Source organism: Balaenoptera borealis (assembly GCF_965194805.1).
Source record: "Balaenoptera borealis genome assembly, chromosome: 7".
In the NCBI taxonomy this organism is placed as follows: domain Eukaryota; kingdom Metazoa; phylum Chordata; class Mammalia; order Artiodactyla; family Balaenopteridae; genus Balaenoptera; species Balaenoptera borealis.
In genome coordinates, this window is record NC_138864.1 from 58,326,771 (window position 1) to 58,347,602 (window position 20,832).

Sequence of the window (20,832 nt, forward strand, 5' to 3'; positions counted from 1 at the left end):
GTTCATAAAACTTATTCTATTGCACCACTTACCAAATTCAAGTCAAAAAAAATGCAACTCTATCGAGGAAAAGATGCCATGTTATATTAGAGAACTTCTAACACAACTAAATTTGTACACTTGCAAACATTTTTGTTTGTAATCAGAGTCAGAAAATATATTCTAAGATATATTTCTTAAGAAGTAAAGTTTTTAAAATAATGTATTTGTAGGGCTACCGGACCTACCAAAGAAAAAGTAAAAATATGCATGCTAAAATGTGGGAAATGGTGAGTAGAAAGAAAATACAGACCCAGTGTAGACAGAAGTCACCTAATTTTCAATTTTAAATCATTGTAAAAATTTAAAAACTATTGGAACCAAAAAAAAAAAATGCTTCTATAAATCGACTTTGATATTCAGGCTGCCAATTTTCAACCTCTGCTCTCAATCTAAATGCCTAGGACTTCCCTGGTGGTCCAGTGGTAAAAAACCCACCTTACAATGCAGGGGACGCGGGTTCGATCCCTGGTCAAGGAACTAAGATCCCACATGCTGTGGGGCAACCCGCACGCCACAACTACTGAGCTCATGTGCCTCAACTAGAGCCCGTGTGCTACAAACTACAGAGCCCATGCGCCCTGGACCCTGGGTGCCACAACTAGAGAAGAGAAAACCCGCACACCACAACTAGAGAAAAGCCCATGCACCACAACGAAGAACCCACGTGCCGCAACGAAAGATCCCACATGCCTCAATGAAGACCCGATGCAGCCAAAAATAAACAAATAAAATAAATAAATAATAAATAAAATCTTTAAAAAAAAATCTAAATGCCTGTTCCCATAACTTTTAAAAGGATGTGTCACCCTCAGGGTAACTGTTTTATCCTGAGTGTGCTATTTAAGTTCTCTGGGTCTCAGTTCCCTCATAGGCAAAATGGAGATAATTACCATTAACAATAACAACACAGAGTTGTTAAAAGGATTAAATGTGATAATCCACTCAAAGACTGACAACATATAGCACATCCCTCAATAAATGCTTTTTCTAAAAAAATTATGTAAAAACAGAAATTTCCTGTGTATTAAAATAAATCATCAACACTGTGGGGCTAACCAAACAAAAATATGGAGCCAGTATGAAAATAAAATTGTTTATGATTTCTACTAAATATTAGAAAATAGAAACACTAAAATGTCTAGAAAAATTATAAAACAAGAAAACAAAGAAATATAGCCAAACAACTAAAAAAAAATCCACCTTCACTAGTAAAGATATGCAAATTTTAAATAAAAATAAGGCATCATTTTCTAATGATTAAATATCATATATATGATTCACATATATGCATATGTACAACACCCACTTGTATAGGGTAAACATATGACCAAGTAGACAATTATATGTTGCAAGTGGCACCGCCAGTTGGTTTAAAACTTCTGAAAAAGTGATACATGATATCACAATTTGGTGATATCTGTCAAGAGGCATTAAGTATTTCTACCATTTGATTCAGGTTTGCCAACTCTTGGAATATATCTTAAGGAGATAATACTAACAGGAAGAAACAGTTCAATGTCATACTGTTTACTGAAGTATTATTATTTTAATTGAAATCACCAACTACAAGGAAATGTCTAGTAAAATATGTCACATTCATTTCATGGAAAAATATGCAATCATTAAAAATAATGTTTATGGGAACATCAAAAATGTTGTTACAACATTAAATGAAAGAACAGTAATAAAAATGGCATATACCCTATAACTCTTTAAAAAGAAGTTAATTTAGTCAATGTACATTTACCGAGAACCTTAAATTCCCAAGGTGATTCTAGATGTTTGGGTTCGGTAGTAAAACAAAAAGACAAAAAAATTCTAGCCCTCATAGAGCATATATTCTACTGGAGAGTTAATGGTATCAGTCTCTGAATTCTACCAGCAAAGACTGGTGAGATAGAGAAAAAGGAAAGTTGTATTTTGGGTGGAAATATGAATAATTTTCCCCCTTCTACTTTTCCGTATTTTTACAAATTGTATCTAATGCTGTGACTCCTACTCTGAGTAACTTAAATTTGAAGAGTCCAGGTTGGAACCTACAAAGTTAATATTCCATGCGAATTTAAGACATATTTTCAGCAAGTCAGTAAAGCCTAACATAAATTCTGTCTATAGAAGTTAAGGCTTCAAACACTAAATGAAACAATGTCTTGCTTATCATCTGAACTGTGTGTACACACAGGCCATGTGTGTGTACAGGCACGTGTGTGTGTCAGCTTGTAGGGGTGGAGTGGGGGAATCGGTATCAATCTTGGTTGTTGACACTGGTGATTTTTCAATGTATAGATCAGAAGAGCTTGCACTGATAGTGCTGTATATGTCAGTTTAATGAAAATGGGAAAACAATTTATTAATAAACCATAGTTTGGGGGACAGTGTCTTCTAAAACATGATATTTACAAAAGGAAAAATAATAATTGTGACAAGTTTGGAACTAAGTGAGGAAGATGGCCTGTAAGATCTCTTGGTCAGAAGGTCCAATGTAGAACTTTCAATTAAGGCTCTGGAGTAACATGAGATTTTGAGCATTAATTTATAGAGTTGGCGTTATTCCAACCAAAAGCAATGGCTGTTAAGCATATATTTCACTTTTACATTAAAAAGGCCAAACTAAAGCCTCAGTTTTTACATGGACATCTCAATAAACAAATTTAACCCTATAAAGGCAAAATGTAAAATTTCAAGAGACCCTGGGGTCTCCTGTTGCTGGCATTCTTATTATCCATAAACTATAACCGTCAACCCCCCCACCAAAAAAAAACAAAACCCAAAAGAGATAAGGAAAAAAGAGCCCCAGAACTCTCCAAAACAGCTAGTGTAAGCCTCAAAGGGTAATTTGACTTCTTAACCTGCTATCCCAACAGAAATGATTGTGTCTAACTGCTTGCCTTTGTTCAGAGACTAATCACTAAATTGTGAAAAATCACCCTCAACTTACAAAAACTGCTCTTGATTATAAATAATTGCCCAAGACTGAGAGAAAGAGGCAGGCAAGATCCCAGTCTTTCATCCAATTTATTCAGCAGCAATCCACATTCCATTTGTCTAGACTAAATATAGCAGCGTTTACACAAGAAATCAATAGTGCTTGCAGAGAGGAGAGTGAAGGCATGAATATTTCATCAAACTCAGAGAGAAATGGCAATCAGCAAACTGATGGTTCTGTGTAGGTCATCTCTGGCCTGCTGGATTAGTTCCTGTTACTTGGACAATAGCTCATCTCTGGTTAATCATAATCATATCACAGCCATTCTTTCTATTTTTAAAATTAATTGCATTGTGGGTGACAAAGGCTCATCGTATTCCAAAAAGAATGATGGATTTTTCTTCCATCTTCTGTGACAGGCTAATAAGCCTCCCCAGGAGCAATAATAGTAACACAATACCAGGGCTGAGTTTCAACAAGTTACAGTCACTTACACATCACAGAATGTGGAAGAAAGGGCATTGTCCACAGCTGCTGTATTATCATAATTAGAAATAATCAACTAACAAGGAAAAATTAACAACCAATTTTAACAGTGAGGAAATGGAATCATCACTATTAACAACATTTCTTGTCTAGGAACATGCAAATTCCTTACAAATTACTTAGAACAGGTGGCCAGTGATACATAAGTTAGAAGAAAGCTGACGATAACAGTAGCATTAGCATTACTTATAAACAAGTCCTGTTTTCTTAACAGATCTCATAACTTTATTTGGACTCACCCTATTTGTCTGAGATTTCTAATACATGTGACATATATATGTATACTACATGTTTATTGTTATTCTAATAGCAAATACCCAGTCAGAACATTTCCACATATATTTAGTCTTATTATCACTTTACAAAGTTCTGCTCGTTCTTTCCTCAGTGTCTTTTCTTACTTACTCTTTGATAGTTATTCCCTCCTCTACTTAGGACTTATCAACTCATGCAATTTTTTAGAAATAGTTTTTACTTTAAGAAACATGGAAACAAAAAAGCTCCCATTTCAAAATAAAAATCTCAGCTGATATAGATGCTTATGATAACTACATTTATTTCAGCAACATATACACCTGTTCAGCTGTAACTAAATTTCTCTGATAAATATGTTTTTTTAAATACCCAGACCATTAAAGAGTTAAATCAAAGTACTAAGGATACCCTAAGTAGTCACAGCATGTTTCTTAATTTTTCACTTTAGATGCTATTATTTATAGCACAGGTATGTAGGGAGAATTTTCGTATGTTCAAAAACAGGAATCTTTGGTTGCTTCTTTATCAGCTGGGTTACAAACAAGAAGCCATCCATTTTAAGAATGTTTTAAGTGAATAACTTGCAAACCTCATGGATGGAAAAATTCTAAGAATGCAAATTTTGACCATTTACAACTATCACAACAATGGTTGAAGACTGTTCACGCTGTTCCTCCGAATGAGATCCTGAAGCAGTGCAGTGTAAAGCACAGGCTTTCACACACAGAAAAAAGGCACAGGCACAATCTCGCCACCAATTTGTATGTGTCAATTCAGTTAAAAGTTGAAACTTGAAGACATGTGACAAAAAATGGAACCATGTTTAACTATCTCAGTTAATATTCACAATTGCAGCAGCTACAATAATATTCAGGATACAGCATCACCAGTGCTGCCCAGGGCCAGTTTATATGGAAAACAAGTTCTTACACCAAGAAACAGTTGACCACAACCACTGGCAGGTGGACGTATGAATAACAATTTCCAGATCTGGGAGAAACAAATGTTGCTCTGATCATCTGCTCAGCTTCTTTTGTTCCTCCTTTCCTGCACAGAAATCTTTGGGCCTGCAGACTCCGCCCATGGGAAAAGGCTGCCTGTTGTGCTGTTTTGTGCTTTAACATCATCCTGTCAAATATGTGGGCCTGTCATTAGTTCAGGGTTCAGAAAAGAATGTGGACATGGAGAACAGTATAGAGGAGTTTTTTTTCCTTAAAAACCTGAAAATAGAACTACCATGCGACCCAGCAATCCCACTACTGGGCATATACCCAGAGAAAACCATAATTCAAAAGATGCATGCACCCCAATGTTCACTGCAGCACTATTTACAATAGCCAGGACATGGAAGCAACCTAAGTGTCCATCAACAGAGGAATGGATAAAGAAGATGTGGTACATATATACAATGGAATATATTACTCAGCCATAAAAAGGAATGAAACTGGATCATTTGTAGAGACGTGGATGGACCTAGAGACTGTCATACAGAGTGAAGTTAAGTCAAAAAGAGAAAAATATCGTTTATTAACACATGTATGTGGAATCTAGAAAGATGGTATAGATGATCTTATCTGCACAACAGAAAGAGAGACACACACGTAGAGAACAAACACATGGACACCAATGGGGAGAAAGGGGTGGTGGTGGGATGAATTGGGAGAAAGCGATTGACATATATATACTGTTGATACTATGTATAAAATAGATAACTAATGAGAACCTACTGTGTAGCTCAGGGAACTCTACTCAGTGCTCTGTGGTGACTTAAATGGGAAGGAAATCCCAAAAGAGGGGATATATGTATACGTATAGCTGACTCATTTTGCTGTACAACAGAAACTAACACGAAAGTGTAAAGCAACTATACTCCAATAAAAATTAATTAAAAAAAAAAAAGAATGTGGAATAGCTGTCTCGGATACATGTAATCCAGACTTTTTCAAAGTATAGCCTTTAATAATAGTTTAAGTACATGGGAAACTCTGCAGGAGTTTATATGAAACTTCATCAGGAATAGACATCTTTCACTAATCTTTTCCTACTTGTTTCTTTTTTGCAGCCTTCGCCAGGACAGGCTGGTTCTATTAACATATGTGTACATGTATCCTAATGATACCACGTCATCGATGAAACTCTGCTCAATACCAAGATGTTCACTTATGCTGGTTTGACAGGTAGTGTCAGAGAGATTATTACCCGCTCTGTATAGTATGTACTGCCTTGTCCTGTCATTTCTGTACTTTCTGGCCAAACCAAAATCAATATGGAATAACAGTGACACCCACTACCAATTAGGAAGTTATCTGGTTTACTGTGTCTTAAACTCTTCACATGCACATACGCAATTCTACTGATCATCTGGTCAGCTAACGCAAGTACGGTTTTCACTGTGAGCCTTCTTGAACAGAAACTGGAGAGCTCTTGGAGAATGGATGGAAGAAGATCCATAAGTATCACTTACAGTCTTTGTCTTATTGATACAACGTTACGTGTGGGATGTCAATCCCACCATGAAGAATCTTAAAGTTTGCTCTGGTACAGCAATGGGGGATACCTAGCTTTTGTGATTCTAGCTTCACTGCCACTTCCTCATCATTGGTTACGTTGATCACCAGAAAGAGTTCTTCAGGTAGAATCCATGGGCTTTGGGAAAGAAACAGAACTTAAATGTTCTTCTTCCTTCAGCTCCATGGAATTGATTTACATTCATTTAAACCACCTTGATATTTCCTTTTCTGAAATCCTGTTATCACCTCTCACTCCCTTTCTTTTAACACTGATTTGGAACAAAAGAAATCCAATTTTGTAATTTTATTTACACTTTTACCCATTATATCTTATTTGTTATATCACAGCATGGCTGTTTGTATTTTGTTCCTCTAGCTCTTTGCCTCAATAACTACATTGCAGCATAAATTCTTAAGTATAATATAATTAATACTATCTAAAGAAAGTATTAGACTGTTTAGGGCTGTGTGTATCTAAAATAACATTGATATCACTGTTTTTAAAGTATCATAGGTTGACATATCACTTTTCATTTACACCTTTATTCAGCAAATATTTGTAAAGCCATATTAATTGCCAAAACAGTTTTTAGTCAACAAGAGAAGGAACTGCCTTCAAGGAACTCATGTGTTGATGCACATCAAGCCATAAACCAATGTAGAAAATATGACGCATTAAGGGCAATGATGTTGGTGCTCTAGAATCCCACCTGGGCCCTCTTCTATTTTCCCTCCAGGACTCTCAATGGTGATATTTTCCATTCCCAGGACTTTATTTGCTTCCTCTATGGTCACAATTCTGTCTCCAGACTAAACATCTATTCTAAACTTGCCACCGATATGTATAAGTAGTACTGGTACTCTTCATTTACCTGTCTTACTCTGCTCTTTCTCCAGTACCTCTGGTCTCAGTTTGTGCAGCCAGAGGAGAACATGAAAGTGATATTTGACTCCTCTTTCCCTTTATTACCCATACCCAATCAACATAAACAATCTTTTCTACTCTTAAATATTTTTTGAATTCATCAAGCTCTCTCCACTACCACTGCCTAGTTTACTAAAGCAGCCCTCTGTCACTTTCCTGGGTAACACCCATCAGTGGAACCCCAATCTTTAACATGATGGCCTATCCCTCTATGATGTGCTTTCTGCCCGTGTTTTCAGCTTCAACACCCCCTACTCTCCTCCCTTCATTTGAATCACACCGATCTTCTTTCAGTCCGTAAACACACCATGCTCTCCGAAATCTCAGAGATTTCTCATATACATTATCTCTTTCTAAATTCCAATCCCACCCCATTTTTCTGTACTGATTCTTACTTATCCTTCGTATCTTAGCTAAAAATGATTTGATGTAGGATGTCTTTTTGTATCTTATTGTATTTTCTCATTAAAGTTTTCAATTCATTTTCATAGTATTTGTTTAATTGACTCCCTTCACCATTATTCTAAGTTCCTTGAGAAGAGGGACCACATTTTCAGTGCCTGGCACAGCATAAAATCATAGTAATGCCTCAGTGCATACCTGAAATGAATGAAGGAATAAATGAATGAGTGATAGTGATGAATCATATGGTAATAAAATTAGAAACACATATGTACATATCCAATTAAAATCCTAAAACAATTACTTATTAGTTCTTTTTGACTGTCTGAATCCAGGTAAACATCGACTGTTTATTGATAAGTGAATGAGTTTCTGGCAAAAGTGATTAAGTATTTGAAAAAAGCAATCTCAAAAATTTTTCCACCTAAGATGTCATTTCACATTTCCCAGACCCCAAGTTATCTCTTAAAACTCAGTGTGCTGACAGGTGACAACCACCAAAGTGCAGTAAGGGAGCGCTGAGTAAAATAAAACTTACCCATCATGCTGTTTGCCTCAGTAGAGATCACCAAGAATAAGCCACAATCCTGAATTATCTAAACAGTAAGGCCTAATTCATGAATGATTAGCCCATGTTATATTATGAGAAAACTAGAACAGAACTGATAAACTATAAGCTAAGAATTTTTTTCAAATCTCCAATTTGAAAAATGAAGAATTACTAAATGTTGATAGAAAAGAATAAATCGTCTTAAGGTTATTTAATATTTTCTCTAAAATACCCAATAACTGATTTTTAAAAAAATATTGAAGTGCCTTTTATTGAAGGCTCTTCATTGAAATGCGTAGAATCATTGCAGACTTGGAAGGCGTATTTTTTTCTGAAAAAGTAAATTACTCAATTTGAATGTGGCTAACATCAAAAATGGGAAATGGAAAAACAAGCAATACAACCTCAGTTTGATGACAATGCTGCCCAAATTTCACTTTAGTAATACAAATAAATATTCTTAGCTTATTTTCCACTGTTAATATTTATATCATAATGAAATAAAGAATAAATTAATCAAACTTGAAAAAATAATTTCTAGAACAAGAATTACTTAAATTGATTAGTCCAGAAATACAATTCTCCCTGATAGTGATTCTGTTCAAGTTACACATGTTTACAGTTTCTTTAAGGTGCACTAATACATGGCATAAATGAAAAGAAAATAAATGCAAGAAGCAATCTGAGCTTTTATTTACTATTCTCTTATTTCCCAGGGGTCTGAACAGGAAACAAAAATAACCACAAATGACTAAAATATCAGTAGGCCTTGAAATATCAACATTTAAGCTAAAGAAAGCTAACTTTTTAATCAAAGCCTTACTATTTTGATTTACTTAATTCAAATTCCCTCTCTGCAAATATGCTTTTGAATTAAGCAGTCATAACAAACCATAACACCAACATGAACTGCCAACTCATTTGTAATACCCACTTAGTTCTAAAGTATCACAGTGTTTGCTAGTTCTTTACTATTTGAGAACCAAGCAGAAGCTTCATTGAGCTTCCTGCAGTATGGGAACAAAATCAAACCAATTTACGTGACTTCAAGGTAATAGGAGCTAAGAACCTAATCCATATCATTTTGTAATTTGAGACAAAAATTTAATCAGATATAATGATACCTGTAAATGAAACATTCAGTAGATGAGAAATGTTAGTGCTGTGAAATAGGGAATACAGGTATTGATCTAAAAAGTGTTACTTATTCAGCCATGTATACCACTCATCATCTGGGATGTACAGCAAACTGACTTCTGTAAGAACTATGACGAAGGTGGGACAAACTGTCTCCTCCATATTTTTCTCTACAACTTATATTTTTTCCTAGGTTACAGACAAGTACTAAATTATTACTATTTGCAAATGGCTAACACAACTTCCTTCTCATTATGAAAATTTAGTATGTGAGACAGGGGATTCCCCTCTAACTCCAGAACTTAGTTCATCACCTGACATGTAATATAAGTTTAATAAATATTGGTTGAATAAATGATTCTCTCAGCAGATACCCCACTCTAATAACACTTTTTTTGAACAAATTACATTTGTTTATTTGGCAAATAGACTTTTTTCAAAGAATATGTTCCCCCTCCTCTATCAGGAACCCTTGTGTGCAGAAGTATGTAACTGTATTCTGTTTTGAGAGAAAAAAAGAGCTTTTATTGGTTTTGTGTACTGCCAGCAAGAAACAATTGCCTTTAACCTAAAAAATATTCCAATATTTTCTGAAAGTTTCAATGCTTAGTATATTTAAGACAAGAGCATATATTAAAAGTTGCTGGAAGGTATGAAAGAAAAAGAGCAGAAATGCCATGCATAATGCTTCTCTCATTTTCCTCTTCGATTTAAACCATGTCTTTTCCTTTTCTACTCTCTAATCTTCAGTTTTGCACAATGGGACTAGGACTTCAACCTTTTTGGTTTTTTTCCCCCTTCTCCAGATCTCAGTTGTTTTCTAAGTTCTGAGGAAATCTTTATTACAAAACAAAAGTCTTAAAGTCCCACTAAAACATTCTAATATAGGATTGAACTCGCTTTTAAAAAGCAAAAACATTTCTTTAAACAGCTGGACACTTTCTTCAAATAAAAACTTATGAATAGTCCCAACGTATAAAACCAGCACGAGTGCAACTGTTAAGTAGGAGCCAATGTCCCACCCACTCACTTCCTCCCTGGCCTGTTCCCTTAGGAATCCAGACTCCACGGAATTCAACTGAAAAACACTGTTATAACAGCATTATTTCTTTATTTGCTAAATTCAAATCAGGGGCAAATTACATTAGTTCTCTTTCAAAGAAAAATGCATTACTGTTTCATGGAATTATGAGAATTTGGAATGTATGATTTGGAAATAATAAAGTTTCACTTTGTACATACAATTTGGGGGTGGAAGTTAATGTTAAAAAATAAAAATTTGGGACTTCCCTGGTGGCGCAGTGGTTAAGAATCCACCTGCCAATGCAGGGGACACGGGTTCGAGCCCTGGTCCAGGAGTATCCCACATGCCGCGGAGCAACTAGGCCCGTGTGTCACAACTACTGAGCCTGTGCTCTAGAGCCCGCGAGCCACAACTACTGAGTCTGCGCCTGGAGCCCGTGCTCCGCAACAAGAGAAGCCACCGCAATGAGAAGCCCGCGTACCGCAGCAAAGAGTAGCCCCCTCTCGCCGCAACTAGAGAAAGCCCAGGCGCAGCAACAAAGACCCAACACAGCCAAAAAAGAAAAAAATCATCTAAAATTGCATAATTTCAAATCTAGCCAGATAAATGCATTGGCACCCGTGTTTATGTTATTGCCACATGGTGGCACCACTCTTGTTCATAAGTAGAAATACCCACTATCCTTTGTCAGAAGTGCTTCGGATATGAGTTTTAAAATAATTATGCAAGCTTGGAATTATGCGAAGTTTTCAGGCCTTGAGCATTTTAATGAAATGTGACTTCCCTATGCTGATTCCAAATTTAGCTTTCTAAACTTGGGTAAGAACAAAGACTAATACCATATTGTTGGTTGGTCTGGAGAGTTGTTTTGCTTTAATTTAAATTATGGAGCCAACACCAGTATAGCACTTACTATGTGCCACACACCGTTCTGAATGCTTTAAAAGAAATGTTAACTCATTTATCCTTCTTTACAACACTGTAAGGTTGCGCTATCTGGTAACTCACGGGGTAGACACAATTATGAGCCTCATTTCACCAATGAGGAAAATGTAGGCCACAGAGGAAATTGGCCAAGGTCACGTGGCTACTTAGTGGTGCAACAGGAATTAGAACATACACCAACCAGCTGCAGAGTCTACGGTCTTGGCCACTCCACTATTATTCTTCTTGACTTCTACAAAACAGGTATCCAATTTAATTTCTACACAGTTCACCTTGAAGTTTGCCTTGATGTAAACGAGAATGACAAGTTTGTTGTTAAAATAATATTACATATTTTTTAGAGGTAAAAGGAAAGCATTTGCTTGTAACAGCCAATATATACCATAGAGAAATGTGTAATGGAACACATTTCTGCAGATTTTAACACATTGGTGAATTTTCAGGTGTTTCAATGCTCTCTTTAGAAACAATTCTGTATTTAGGAATTGCAAATTTAGTATTTCACCCTTTTCTTTTAGCTACAGAAATTTCTGTTGAGTCTATATAATTTTTAAAAATTCATCTTACTCTCTAATCTGAAATCCACTAACTCACAGGTAAAGACTGCCTAGCAATGAAGTTATTATTAGTACTTGATTAACTAAATCACATTGGATTGTTTCAGAAAGAGATACTGAATCATATTAACTGTAAACTGTTAATGAGACTTGAATGCATTGCTCATAAATTTTTAGATTACTTTTTTAATTGAAGAAAGAAAGCAGTAACAAAAAGGAAGAGGCAGCTGTTTTTTGACAGTATGAGGAAAGATTTGACAGGATAGACTGTGGTGGTTTATCTTTTTCTTATTTCAGAGTTTTTTTTGGTTCATGATTCCTTGTGCATTATAAAAGATGATCACTAGCCATTAAGGCACAACTTGTTAGGTAAGTGAAAAGGTCTACCTCAAAGAAGAGCCTAAAATTGTCAGAAGAATCTAATTTTTAAAAATATATAAAGAGAAATCAATGTGACAGTATATGTGCCTTAAAGATATTCATAATTTGGAATAAGAAAATGTAATAATTTTTCTCTTCTGTTTAATTAGACTGTCATTAAAATTTCTATTTCTGGTAGAACTCATAGTATCTGCTTATAGAAATAGGCTGTATTCAGAGAACTGTCAGCATTACAGAATGCTTCTCAATATTTTAAGCACAGCTTTGAGATAATCAGTCTACAATTTGAAGTGGTATATACAATTTGTACAAACAAAAGTATAAGAAATAATTTAAAGCATTAAAAATGAACGTAACTGTGTAGAGCCGGGGTAAGCAAACTATGGCTCACGGGCCAATTCCAGCCTGCCTCCTGTTTTTTTACTGCCTGCTACATATGAATGATTTTCACATTCTTAAATGGTGAAAAAGTAAATTTAGAGAAAAACCTTTCGTGATGTGAAAATTACGTGAAATTCAAATTTCAGTGCTCACAAATAAAGTTTTATTGGAACACAGTCACACCCATTCACTTATATATTGTCTATGGCTGATTTCACACCACAAAAGCAGAGTGAGTGTGACAGAGGCAGTACAGGCTGCGAAGCCTAAAATAGTTACTATCTGCCCTGACTGAAAAAGTCTGCCAAACCTCGTGGCAGAGAATCTACATCTACTTTTTATTCTCATACAGTGATACCTCCCATTGACAATCCAATGCCTAAGCTACCTCTCTACTCTCTACCCTACTGGTATAATGTAGAAGGTTAAAAATTACCATAGCTTATTTCATCTAAAATAAAACATAATTAGGAAGCAGATTACGCTAACAAGGAAAATTCCATGTAAAAGTAGCTCTAAGTATTTTTACTGGACTAATATATTAGTTTTAGGCTTTGTTCCTTGCTCTTCGCATTAAGCAGTTAACTAGAAAACAAAAATATAAGTAAGAACGATGACATTTTAAAGTGAGGAGTGTATGCTGAGCACTAGCTACAATTTTTGCATGGAGTTTTTTCATTTAATATAGCAATCATTATTCCCATTTTACAGGTGATGATAATGAGCAATAGACAGGCTAGAGTGAAAACTTCCAAGGTCACATACACAACATTTTTTTAAGTGCTACTTTTTTATCTTGCTTACTTAAAATCATGGTAAATATTAACTTCGAATAACGCTAAATGAAAGTCACTGTATCATACTCCACATTAAAGATTCAGGTGGCTTCTCCTTCTAACTTCTCTCTTTTCTATGAGGCAAAGATAACAGACTCTGCATGTTAGAAGCTAGACCTAGAACAAATATTTGTTCAATTGAAATTTCTTTTACTAAAAAGAAAAGGACACAGACTGCTCCCATCTGTGGAGCAGTTGATATATGATTCCTCATACTACACACACACACACACACACAAGGCCAGTACATCTTACAGAAATCAACATGTGAACATTTGAATGAGTTTAGGAAAGGAATGTTTAGAAATTACAGGATATTGTGTTTATTTGACGTTAAAATTGTTGTCAATAATGTGTGGGTTGATTTAGTTTGTACTGAATATTTTAAAACCTTGAGGTTTTAAAGAAACAGCACATGTACCTCAAAGCTACAATAATACCTACTACAAGGTTGGCTATTATATCCTAGTGATAGATCTGCAGCCAAACCACTAAAGAAATGTGGTGCCTCAAACAAAATAGACCTACTAGTTAGGCATTGTAAGAAAAAAAAAAACTTACGGAAAAAAATAGTTACCCAAATGTCCTTCCAGATATTAATGTAATTTTAAATTAATATAACCCAAGATTATAGGAAATATATTGCTAATCATAGAGTTTACCAAAGCCATTCTGAATCCAATGGTTCCATTTTATTTTCCACAAAGTTCGTAATATAACTTAGATCAGATGAGTTGAGATTCAGCAACTTGAGAACTCATTTATTACACAAAATTTTAAGTTCTAGTTTTTTTTTAAATGCTTTAACTCAGCAGTTTGGTATCTATAATCCTTCAAATTAAAAAAAAAAAAGTAAATATTACCTTGGTTAAACAAAAAGAAACAAAAGAGAACAAAAACACATGAAAATTTTCTTTATCCTAAGAGAAAAGCCACTTTTATAGTGGTTATTCAGGTTTCCTCTCCCTGCTGGGGTAGAGGGAGAGATAAGGAGACAGAATCCCATGTGATTCCTTAGGTCAGTGAGGAAATTCAACCTGCCACGTTAGGCATGCTTCTCTAAGATTTATGTAGGCCATTCAGTTGGGTTTATTCCTCTCAAGGTAAATTTGGCAGGATGCAGGATTTAGTCAAAGTCAAGGTTCAGAAATTTCTGGGCATGTCTGGAGAGCAGGTGGGGCTGGCACAACAGATGTCCATTTGCATAAATGACTAAGGCACCTCCTAAGAAAAACTCATCTTCAGCAAAGAGGAAGCCAGGCCTGACACACTTGACCTGATAACGAAGCCTCAGGGCCTGAGTGATTCTGATTCTCAACACAAGGTGCACCCTCCTCTGTCTACTCTCACCTCCAGGTCCCAGGGTACAAACCTAGATCCCACCTTCTACGCTGCTCTGAAAATGCTTTCACCAAACTCATCAGTAACATCAAATTGTTAAAACCAAGCCTTGGTGTTACTTGATTCTCACAATCATGGGACACAGTTGTTTTAGAGAATAGATAAATGAATCGATCTATCAGTCCATCTTCTTTCAATCACTGGCTAATACCCAAGATCTTGCCAAAGGAGAGAAGCAGAACATGGCAGAAAGAAGACTGAGTCCTTGGTTCTAATCTTCATCACTCCACTTCCATGGGCCTTGGGTTCTTCATGTATAAGACAAATAAAAACTAAGAGGCTGAAGTAATGATCTCAAGGCTTGTTTTAGGGCCAAGGCTATTCTTTCCCAACCTTCAAATATATAGAATATGTATTAGTCTCTATTAGAAAGTCTGTCTCATGAGATAGGCAATTCCTGTTGCCTTCATTGACTTCTTTGGGTAAGTCAATAACCAGCAGGGCAGGGTCTGACCATAGAGAAAGCAAGCGGTCCTAGGAGGAAAGAGAGGGATGCCTACCAAATAGAAGAAAATGACAGAGAATGGAAAGCAGGAACTCCTTTAGAAAAGCTTTATCTAATTAAAAATTATCCTAGGGCATGCTTTGCCTGAGATATAAAACTCAATTTTGGTCAAAATTATTCTATTCCCTGATTGTGGTGTATGGAAACTTTTCAAACCTTCCATTATAAACAGCAAAACACACTTTCCATTTTCTATTTCAAAGAACATATTTATTTTTCTACAAGAGTTGTTTCTCAGTGAGGTATAGTGAACACAGTATTTACATTTTGTTTTATTAATTACTTATGAAAATAAGAATAAACATTTTCCTCAAAAGTGCTACTACAGAGCAATACAGTACTCAATTTGACAAAAATCAGAAAGATTATTCTGATCCCATGAAATGTAATGGATAGTCAAAGGCACCCACATTGCTTAATAAGGTAACAGAAAATTGCCAGTAATTAGGAAGAAGAAAACCAACTAAAGTTGAAAAGTAAAACTGAAAAAAAAAAATTACCCACAATTTAAATATCTTAGGATTCTTTTTTTTGGTTAATGTATAAAAATAACATTACCTGCAAAGGTTTATACAGGTAAAATTACCATCACACATCAATTTACTTATTTTAATTATTTCAGTGCATTTAGATATGAACTAAGCTTTGGGTTTCTTTTTTTTTTTTTTCCCCTAAAAGAATCGTTCTTTTTTTTTCTCTACAGAAGTACCCTAACTGTCCAAAGCATTTGGTCCTGTTCAATAGCTAAAGAACTCTTTTTTTTCTCCTCTCTCTAATTTGGCTTCAAGTCAATGCTGTTTTTCTCATTCCAACTGTTTTGGACATATGCTGGCCCAACTAACAATGGTAAACACAGCAAGCTGTCTCTGATATGGTGCTGATTAAGTCATCTTGTGAGCAAGCAGAGTTTGGATGTTAAGATGCTAAGAAAAAAACTACTTTCAGAAATTCTCCTCCCTTTGAAAAATATTTGGATTTTCAATTTTAAATTATATGATAAACAAACCATGGGATACTATGAAAATACATTCACTCAATGCTGGCCTAGGCATTTGAGAAAAATAGAAAACGAAAACATGGTTCTTACATTCATGGATTTTACAGTTTAAAAGGATAAGGGAAAGCATAGGGAAGAGTGGAGCCCAAACATGTGCTTAAAAATAACTTTCTACAGAATGGCACTTGCATGTCTTGCAAGGAAAAAGGTATAAAATTGAAATCATGAACACTTTGAATTGCATTTTTATATTCTATTAGCAAAATATTAGTACAAAACTAGTACCTTAAACCAAAAGATTTAGGAATAGAGATCCAATGAATACCATAAGCATGTGGTACAAAATAATTGGAAGGAATACAAATATTGTAGAGCACATAATTGTTATTCAGAATGAAAAATTATTTTTAAATATTGGCATCTCAGATTCTGTTTTTGTACATGAGAATCGAGCACTTATTTTTTACTTAGCTTGGATAGCTAAGTGCCAGCTTCCCCTCATTATGCAAACAGATAAAACCAAATTGTTAAATAAAGCCAGAAATACAATTCTTCTCTTAAAATACATATATATTTGGAACCCTAAGAGGAATAAGCAACTCAAAAACGGGACCACCTCAAACTTAAGAAAACTGTAATATTTTATTTATCACCAAAGCTCTCACAAGGTTAATACTATTAATTATTTGACAGATGTGAAAGCAAGACAGATTAATTAATTTATAATCATGGACAATTTTTTTTTCAGTTTTACTCTTAAAACTTAACTCAGTCTTCTTACCTCTAAACAATGCAGGCCCCAAAAATAGAAAGGTGAGGAGTAATAACTAGTTGTTGTTATCAAAAGATTTACAATCTAAGCAGGGTGGGTATCTGAGGGAAGAAATGGTGAGAAAACATACAAAAGGTATAGAATATGATAAATTCTACACTTAACGATCCGAATAGATAATTAGGGATGTTGATGGGTGCAAAGTTTTGAGAGTTTTCTCTATGAAATGTATTGTGCTAATAAGCACCTTAAATACATTATGAAATCACAGAAATAGTAACAATTCTTTCTATAGGGGTCATAAGAAATGCTCCTGAGTACAAGATATTAAGAGGATGGTGGATGGAGAAATAACTAAAAAGCTAACAGCAACAACAAAAGCAGACAAGAAGATAACCATTGAATAACTAAGGTACCGAACACAGAATAGAAAGGGATGAATTTAAGAGATGTCTTCAAGGTACGGTCAGCAAGACTGGAAGGCCAACTGAATGAAACAACTAGGATTCTTTAAAAAAAAAAAATCACTGATATATTTAGATTATGGTAGCATTGTTACAGCAACACTGAACTTTTTTGTTAATTTTAAAATTATAGGTCAAAAGAACATATAATTTTATTTTCTTTAAAGAGGCAAAATCTTTCGATGGCAAAAGTGGGGAGCACATAAATGGCAATAAACTATTTTGTAGTCATCAATATGTTTTCTAACTGTACAAAACCATATTATAATATATTTAGAAACTCTGGGAAACTTTTGATCAGTAAATACAATCAAACGAAGTAAAAGGTCAATAAAAATGACCTACACATCAAGAAAGAATAAAATTCTTAGGCAGAAATTAAACAGAATAACTGCAACACTTGTTCACTGAAATTATAAATCATTTTGGAAAGAAATTAAATGAGATCTAAATAAATGGAAATACATCCCATGTTCATAGATCAGATGACTTAATATTACTAAGATAGCAATACCCCCCAAATTTATCCGCAGATTCAATGCAATCCCTGTCAAATTCCTACTTTTGCTTTGTTTATTTGCAGAAATTGACAAGTTGATCTTAAAATTCATATGAAAATGGAAGGGATTCACAATAGCCAAAACATTCTTGAAAAGAAAAAACAATATGGAGGACACACTTCCTGGTTTTAGAACTTACTACAGAACCATAATAATCAAGACACTGGCATAGAACATGTGTATATATCAATGAAATAGAACTAAGTGTCTAAAAACAAAGCTTTACATTTATGGTCAACTGTTCTTTGACAAGAGTGTTAAGACAGCTCAAGGAGAAAGAACAGTATTTTCAACAAATTGTGCTAGGACAACTAGATATCGAGATGCAAAAAAAATGAAGTTGGGACACAGACATAGAGAAAGGACCTGAGGACACAGCAGGGTAAGGGGAAGCTGGGACAAAGTGAGAGAGTGGTATTGACATATATACACTACTAAATGTAAAATAGATAGCTAGTGGGAAGCAGCCGCATAGCACAGGGAGATCAGCTCGGTGCTTTGTGACCACCTAGAGGGGTGGGGTAGGGAGGGTGGGAGGGAGACGCAAGAGGAAAGAGATATGGGGATATAGGTATACGTACAGCTGATGCACTTTGTTATACAGCAGCAACTAACACAACGTTATAAAGCAATTATATTCCAATAAAATTTTAAAAAAAGGAAGTTGGAACCCTACCTTCCACCACACACAAAAAATTAACTCAAAATTGATCACAGACATAAGTGTACAGCTAAAACTATAAAACTCTTAGGAGACAACACAGGAGTAAATCTTTGTGGACTTGGATCCTGGCAATGGTTTCTTAAATAACAAAATCAAAAGCACAAGCAAAGGAAAAAAGAAAAAAGATAGATTTACATTAAAATTAAAACGCTTGTGCTGAAAATGATAACATCTATACAAAGAATGGGGGAAAATATTCACAAAATATAAATCGGATAAGGATCTAGTATCCAGAATAAATAAATTTGTAAGAGTTAAACTGAACAACAAAAATACAAACAACCCAATTAAAAAAATGGGCAAAGAACTTGAAAAGACATTTCTTAAAAGAAGATATACAAATGACCAATAAGCACTTGAAAAGATTCTCAGCAGCATTAGTCTTCAGGGCAATGCAAATCAAACCCACAATGAGACACCACTTCACACCCACTAGAATGGCTGTAATAAAAAAGACAGATTAGGGGCTTCCCTGGTGGCGCAGTGGTTGAGAATCTGCCTGCCAATGCAGGAGACACGGGTTCGAGCCCTGGTCTGGGAAGATCCCACATGCCGCGGAGCAACTAGGCCCGTGAGCCACAACTACTGAGCCTGCGCGTCTGGAGCTCGTGCTCCGCAACAAGAGAGGCCGCAACAGTGAGAGGCCCGCGCACCGCGATGAAGAGTGGCCCCCACTTGCCACAACTTGAGAAAGCCCACGCACAGAAACGAAGACCCAACACAGCCAAAAATAAATAAGTAAATAAATAAATAAATAATAATTAAAAAAAAAAAAAGACAGATTATACCAAGTATTGACAAGCACTTATGACCCAGCTATTCCAGTCCCAGGTATATACAACAAGAGAAATGAAAAACACATCCAACAGAAAAACTTGTACAAAAATGTTCACAGCAATATTATTCATAATAACCAAAAGACAGAACAACCCAAATGTCGATCAGTGGATGAACTGATAAATAAAATGTGGCATATCCATACAAGGGAGTATTATTCAGTAATACTAAATAGTAAAAATAAGTGAAGTACTGATACATGCCAACATGGATGAACCTTAACAACACTATGCCGGACAAAGTAAGCTAGCCACATAAGACTAGATATTGTGTGATTCCATTTATACCACATATCCAAAATAGGCAAATTTACAGAGACAAAAAATAGATTAATGATTGTTTATGGCTGGGAGAGGGAAAGTGGGAATGAGAAATGATTGCTAGTGAGTATGAGTTTTTTTAGGGTAGACAAAAGTATTCAAAATTAGATTGTGGTGAGGGTTACATAACCCTGTGAATATACTTAAAAACACTGAATTATACATGTTAAATGAGTGAATTTTTATGATATATCTCAATTATGCTGTTAAAATAACTGAATAAAAAATTTTAAATATACTGAGATCTAGAAATAACAAAAAGTTAATATATAGAACAAAATATTTCTTCATTTCGGAAATATAAAAGACAATCACTTGGGAACTGTTATATTTCCAGAAATATAACATACAGAAGTTTTAAAGTATGCAAAGTGAAAGGTGCCAATGCCTTATTAATATTTTCCCTTAAGCTATTAAGATTATATTTTTAATTCAATACATACTATCGCCAGCTTCTTTGGAGCAGAATGTATGAAAACAGGGACTTAAAATGCCACCACAGTATTGACTCCATCCTTTTAATCAAGGCATCAGACCTTTCACGTGATCGAGAAAAATGATTCATTTTCTTGTTCCTTTTCCCCCCTGACACTTTAGGTTTTCTGGGGCTAAGTGATACAGTATGAAGGAACATATGTGGTCTGCTTCAAGTCTCCAATTTCTTAACTGAAAAGCCACTTTCTTTCTAATGCCTGAACGAGAGGATAAATCAAGGTTAAGGTCCAAGCAAAACTCCTAAATGTATAATCAGACCATGACCTTCCCCCTTGCCCCCTACCTTCTCCTTAACAACCCTTTTCTTCCCACCCCCTTGATGTTTCCTCTGTGACACTAG

At 35.1% G+C, this 20,832-nt stretch overlaps 2 protein-coding genes across 11 annotated transcripts in view; one reads left to right on the forward strand and one right to left on the reverse strand.

The window, feature by feature from the left end:
* HDAC9 (histone deacetylase 9) overlaps positions 1-20,832 on the reverse strand; it is a 999,956-nt gene that overhangs the window by 475,761 nt on the left and 503,363 nt on the right. The gene's annotated exons all lie outside the window — the stretch shown is intronic.
* PRPS1L1 (phosphoribosyl pyrophosphate synthetase 1 like 1) overlaps positions 1-20,832 on the forward strand; it is a 753,632-nt gene that overhangs the window by 168,142 nt on the left and 564,658 nt on the right.